At 40.7% G+C, this 6,000-nt stretch overlaps 1 protein-coding gene across 6 annotated transcripts in view; it reads right to left on the bottom strand.

The window, feature by feature from the left end:
- The window catches only part of LOC308190443 (uncharacterized protein), a 123,859-nt gene that overhangs the window by 52,262 nt on the left and 65,597 nt on the right, over nt 1–6,000 (bottom strand). For 2 of the 6 annotated variants that reach the window (XR_013947198.1, XR_013947199.1), the window contains exons 1-2: nt 2,280–6,000; nt 303–408 (exon numbers count right to left, since the gene is read on the bottom strand). The exon at nt 2,280–6,000 is cut by the window's right edge and continues 1,073 nt beyond it. The exons of 3 other annotated variants lie outside the window; for them this stretch is intronic. The gene's annotated coding sequence lies outside the window, so the exon portion shown is untranslated. The remainder of the gene's footprint in view (nt 1–302; nt 409–2,279) is intronic. One more of the 6 variants, XR_013947197.1, reaches the window with a different exon arrangement.

Raw genomic sequence — 6,000 nt, forward strand, 5'->3', positions numbered from 1 at the left:
TACAGTAGTGAGTCTGACACACTGGAGGAGTATCTGAGCTGCAGCTGAGTTATTGCGCAAGCACATACCATCTGGGCAATAAAAGGGATGGCCTGAGTATGGGTATTTATCCATTCTCTACTACCCAGGCCAGAGGCCTGGAAATCTTGGCCAAATGGCCATATTTCTCTTTTTCCACCTGGAAAATAAAACAGGATAATTGACACAAAAAGAGGACAGGACAATGCAGATGCAGGGTAGCCCTAGAACAAATGTGTGTAGTCATTTCTTTCCCTTATAGGCCTTAAAATTTTAACACGTACCTCTTTTGCTTCCCACTCTGAAGCAGTGTCACCCCTTTCTTGTAAAGGATAGAACTAAGTCACAGAATTACAGCTTTCATTTTCTGTCCTCTTTACTTCTGGGTCTCTGTGATGGTGTGGAGAAATAAAGGCCACGTTGGCAAGATGCACCAATTTAAAACACAGTTGTAGTACTCGTCCCTGCATTGGCTTTGTTGCCAGGCATCTTCTGATGGTAGCTGTTCCTCAGGGCTGGTAGGAATGACCACTGCAGTGCAGAGTGATTTCCAGGTCCCTGAGCAGACACAATGTCTTAGTGTACAGTACATCCCGACCCCTCTGGGACTTTTGACACAGCTTTCTCTCCCATAGGGTCAGTACTCTGTCCGAAAGGCTAAGAAGGCAGTAATTAAGATCATAAGTGTTTTCTAGCTTTTTTTTTTACTTCTTTTTCTTTTTTTTTTTTAACTTGGTTTTTGTTTACAGTCTAGTTTCTAGAAGCCTCTGTGATCACTTGTGAACCATTAGCCTTGTCCTGTCCCAGAAGAACCGAAGAAATAAAACAGGAGTAAAAAGTGAAAGCAAGAAAGTTTTCTTTGAGTTCTCTAAAATGCTTTGGGCTTGTCTATGCATGGGGTTTTGTGCTGATCTAACAAAACCAAATTGGGGTTGCATCAATTTAATTAAATCACTGTGAAAGCTGTGTAATCTAATCCTTTATTTTGGTTAACACCTATGCAACTGAAACATCTGAGCAATAGCTACATAAAGAGCTCAAAGGCATAAAAACTACTCAAGCTCCAGCCCACCACTCTCAGTTTCAATTAAAGGCTGAGAAAGAATACACCTCATGTCCCTGTACTTCACTGTAAATCAGGGAGAAACAACAACAACAAAAAAGTAGCAGATATTCCTAAATTAAAGAAACTCGTGCCTGATGGGGATAGGCTAAACCAAACCAAATCACTTTCAGGTCTTCTTTCTCCTTCATAAAACTAGCAGTAAAGGCCAAAAGCATTTTTTTTTTTTTTATATTGCAAGTCACCTTTATGAACAGAGGGAAAGAGTCTCCTTGACAATACTGTATGAGTCCCTCGAGGCTTTTCTAACACTTCATTTTAGTCATCTGGAACAACTTATTGATACACAGTCATCCCTTTCAGAAATTTCCAGAGAAATTAACCCACTATTACTCACACTGTAAATCCCTAGGGAGCAGTCTGGTCGCTGCTTTGTGTACAGTGACTCCTGCCATCCATGACAGAGCCAGATTCATGGAGACCATCAGGTCTTTCTGAATAATCAGCAAAAATGGATCACTTTCTGGCTCTGCCAGTTGGCAGCCGACAATGTCTTTAATGGTAAGTTGGCCACTCCTCCCTCTTCCATTTGCCTGTGTGGATCCTGAAAAGGGAACCTACGGGAACACGGGAGGCTTTAAATTAGCTGAGGCATTGGGTTATCTGATTGCAGCAGAAACAGGCTGGAAATTAGCATGGTTAAATCCCTAAAAGTCAACAAGCAATGTCTTCTGTTGGACTGCTGTGTAAATGAGGAGGGGGCCCAGGAGTCTTTCCCTCTTATGCTCCTAAGTACTGATTAATCCTATTTGTTGTCCTCTGAGAATAAAAATGGGGCTGGAATTACAGATTCTGGGACTGGCTCCAGGCAGGATATACTCTGCACTTCTCTACAGTTATGTAGCTGTTGCCTTGTTCACACAGGCCCCAGCAGGGCTCCCTGGAGGCACTCTGACCACCTCTTCTCGATGAAAGCTGATTATTGCTGTGGTTGTGGGCATCCTTCCTCAGCTTGCCACTGCGTTCTGCTGCTACAGCCTTGGCTCAACAAAGCCAGCAGCCTGAGATAGCTTTGCATGACACTCACTAAAAGAACAGTTGGTCAGCTGGCTGGGCTGTGGCTGAATATCCTCTTCCTGGACCGGCTGTGGGAGCTGGAGGGGATATTTCCCACAGCTGCTTGTTGCTGCCCACTTACCAAATGCAACCATTTTCTCAGGTCTTCCACGGGGAATCAGGACAGGTCTCTGGGACTACCAAGTGCTCCTGACGTTCTGCCAACTAAAAACAGTGGCACCAGCTACAATCACAATGAACTCCTTTAAAACAGGCAGTGCCCTCTCTGATAAGCCTGCAGCAAGGAAGACAACACACAGTTAACACAGTTCTTCGAAGCCTTTTTTTTTTTTTTTGTCTCTTTATCACCATCAGTTTCATTACTCCTGAGCTGACTTTTTTTTTTTTCTTCCATTATGTCCAAATCTTTTATTGGGTCACACATGTGATATCCTCTTAGGTATGATGGACTTATTAAGGGATAAGTGTAGGCATAACTAGCCTCTGTTCTCGCTATTTGGTTCTGATATGCATCCATTAAGAGACAGGCTTGTGCAGCTTCCTGACCTAAATATCTTCTTCTGGTCCTATTTTCATTGTTGTTGTGAGATGTGACATATGTATCAAAGTACCCTTGTTTCCACCAGAATCTTTACATTTTCTCTTTTGCCAAATAAAAGACTCTTCAGTGTATTACATCAAGATAGCGTCAGCAGCTTTAATTACTTGCACATTGCAAGTACAAGCACTTGTTGTTTGCTGGTGAACACATGCACCTCCCTTACAGCCTTGCACACATACATGTAAGTAGGCACACATGGAGGCCTACACTGCCCTTTCCAGTGGAAAGAAATAATCTCTGTTCATAGAAGTTTCCTGTGTTTACAGAACAGGCATCTTTAGGCTCAGTTATTACAACACTCCATTATTTCTTTTGTTGCAGAATGGTAGGGTTGGCAGAGACTTAGGTAAGCCTCATTAAGCAACTCTTGCAGTATGTGTAATCACTGTGATGGAAGTTATAGGAGTATTTATTATATTCTTACATGAATCAATTAGATATTGGACTTAAAATGACTCATCAGGATTCTGCAGCATTCACTTCCCATCTGTCTGACCTCTGTTCCCTACAGAGGCATACTGGGTCTTCTTCCCACAGCAATCTGAACCCAATATATAGCTGACAAGAACTCTGTATGACTTATATTCATCACAGAATGAGAGCATGCCTTAGGCTGCAAGGTTTGTTACTCTGCTTTCAAAAACATACTCACAAATCATCTCTGCAAACAGTTCAGAATATCAGCTCAGGAAGTACCGGCGTTAGCTATTCATTGACACAGCTACTGAAAGGTTACATGTCTTCACAACTCATTGGCTTTATCTACTTGTAGAAGAATATTTCATATGAAGCTTCGTTGATATCCTGCCCATCAGTGGAACATCTCATACAATAATGTGCACAAACACTCCTAACTATATAAAGTTGTCATCTCTGTTCATCTCTGGGTGAACCATGTTGCATTCTCAGTCACAACTACAACTGCAAATGCAGTAGCAGAGGCAGCGCTTCCAGCTCATTATGAACTGACAAGATCCCTCACCCCACTGACCATCAAGGAAAATATTATTCAGCAGCCTACACAAATGGTATGGTACACACTATTTTCACAGCAGTCAATTGCAGGAGCATTAATTCATTTCCTTTTCCTTCACTGTCTGGAACATGAAAAGTGGTGACCCACTGGCAAGACAAATAAAGCCAGATTCATCTGAGCACGATCAAATCAAAACATTTTGGGTTGTGACTAAGGGCTTGAAGAACCATCAGAAATGGGTAGCTGACTGCAGTTGCACAGTATAGCAAGTTCATGGAGGAAGGTCTAAAGAGAAGCCACCTTCTGCAAGTGTAACAATTAATTCCCTAAACTGCACTGTGATTCAAAGAAGTTTGGGTGAGTATCCTAATATTTCCTATTGAAAGGGGGACAAATTTTCCAAGAACTACTATGAGTTTTTCCAGTTCCAGCAGTTTTAAGGTATAAAAAAATAAAGTAAAAAAAATAAAGTAAATATAACATACCACCAAAATGTGAATCACAGGAAAAAGAAAGTGCATGAGAACATTTTATACCACCATAGCACAGATAATAATTTACACAGACATAGCACAGACAATAATCATTGATAATCCACAATTCTACGTTCAGTAAAGCCACTTGTCTTATCAATTATGTAAAGACTGATAGATAATAACCTGCCTCTAATATAGAAAAAAAAAACAAAAACTTTTAAATAAAAAGGACTGTTAAGTGATGTCTACAAACCCATTGTAATTCTCTATCATAATTTTGAGGGTGCATGAGCACAGCATTTTTATATTGCCACTTCACATTGTGACACTCACACTATCTGCATGGTAGTAACATGGAAGACATTACAGACCTATGTTCCCCTTCAGGAGAAACTCAGAATTCTCTGACTCCATGCAACTAATAGAAAAGTCTCACATTTGACAACAATCCTTGCTAAAAATAAAATAATAATTTAGAAAAAGTGTAAAGGGTTTTTTAGCTGCATGAGTTCCCTCATCTGTCTCATAGCACAGGCTACACATGCAGTTGGTCCAACATAAACGAGGGGTTAGCAAGGAGATGGAAAAGAAGCCAGTGATAGAGATATGGGAGCTGTTTATACTAGCACTGCTGCTGGGAAAACGTATGTGCAACTACAGACAAAGTCAGTTTGTTTTATTTGTATATGAACTTGAGTTTTGGAACTGAAGTGGCTACAAACCACACATTTGCCACCTCTCATCTTGTGTTAACATGAGTATCACACCAGTATTTATTTCACAGACAACAGCTCCAGCTTAGGGCAGACAACACCTTGGGCAGTGCGCACAATCTGAAGGAGAAAGCAAGGTGACACAAACGTCCTACACTTCCTTCTACACTGATTCTTGCATGAGAAAGGTAATAATAATGCAACATGCAGACTGAACATTTTCTGGCTCCCTGAGAAAGAAACACTCTGCAAACATGTACAATATTCTCACTGATATGTGTTGTAGCTACCAAGCAAGGAGAAACTGCCTCCATGCTGTGTTATCAATATGTTGTCTGTATGGCTGTGCAGCAGATTGTTGCTGCTTCCTTATTGCTGCTACTGCAGATTTCACCATCGCTTTCATGTGTATGATTAAAAATGCGTTATATTGGGGATGAAAATTAATCATTACATTTGAATTGCAGTCAGACAACCCTTCCAAGTTTACAGTCACCCAAAAGTTCATTCTACCAGGTATTTATTTCCTTTCTGGTTGAATCTGTCTTTCACTGTCATCAATGAATGCTTTCAGAAAAAAATGGAAAGTATGCCGGGCCACTTGGAACTGAAGCACTGTGAAGACATTATGAATGACAGTGTTTTGGCAGACATGAATCCAAGACTACTTTTCCCAACGGAAGCGAACATTGAAAGCATACACTTTGCCTGGCCTCCCCATGTATAAGTCAACAATTTCCTACGATGATTCACTAAGACTTACATCATCATCACTTGTTATTTATACTGAGTGCTCTTCAGAGAAAGAATTATCTCTCACTGTATATATGCGCAGCATCTGCTCTGGCTACTGCCTCAGAACATGAAATTGCATTAATTCGTAGTCAATATACCTTTCCTATAGAGTGTTCCTGTTCTTAAATGGAAAAACAAACAAACGAAAAACAAAGGCTAAGATAACAGGCACATGAATTCGATCTACAGCTCTTGAGAAACCTATGAAAATACTTCAAATGCTTCTTCAGAACTCTGTAATTTCCATGCACAATTGCATATCAACAGGCCAGGAACTGCCT

Source organism: Anser brachyrhynchus, assembly GCF_964034855.1.
Source record: "Anser brachyrhynchus genome assembly, chromosome: 2".
NCBI lineage: Eukaryota > Metazoa > Chordata > Aves > Anseriformes > Anatidae > Anser > Anser brachyrhynchus.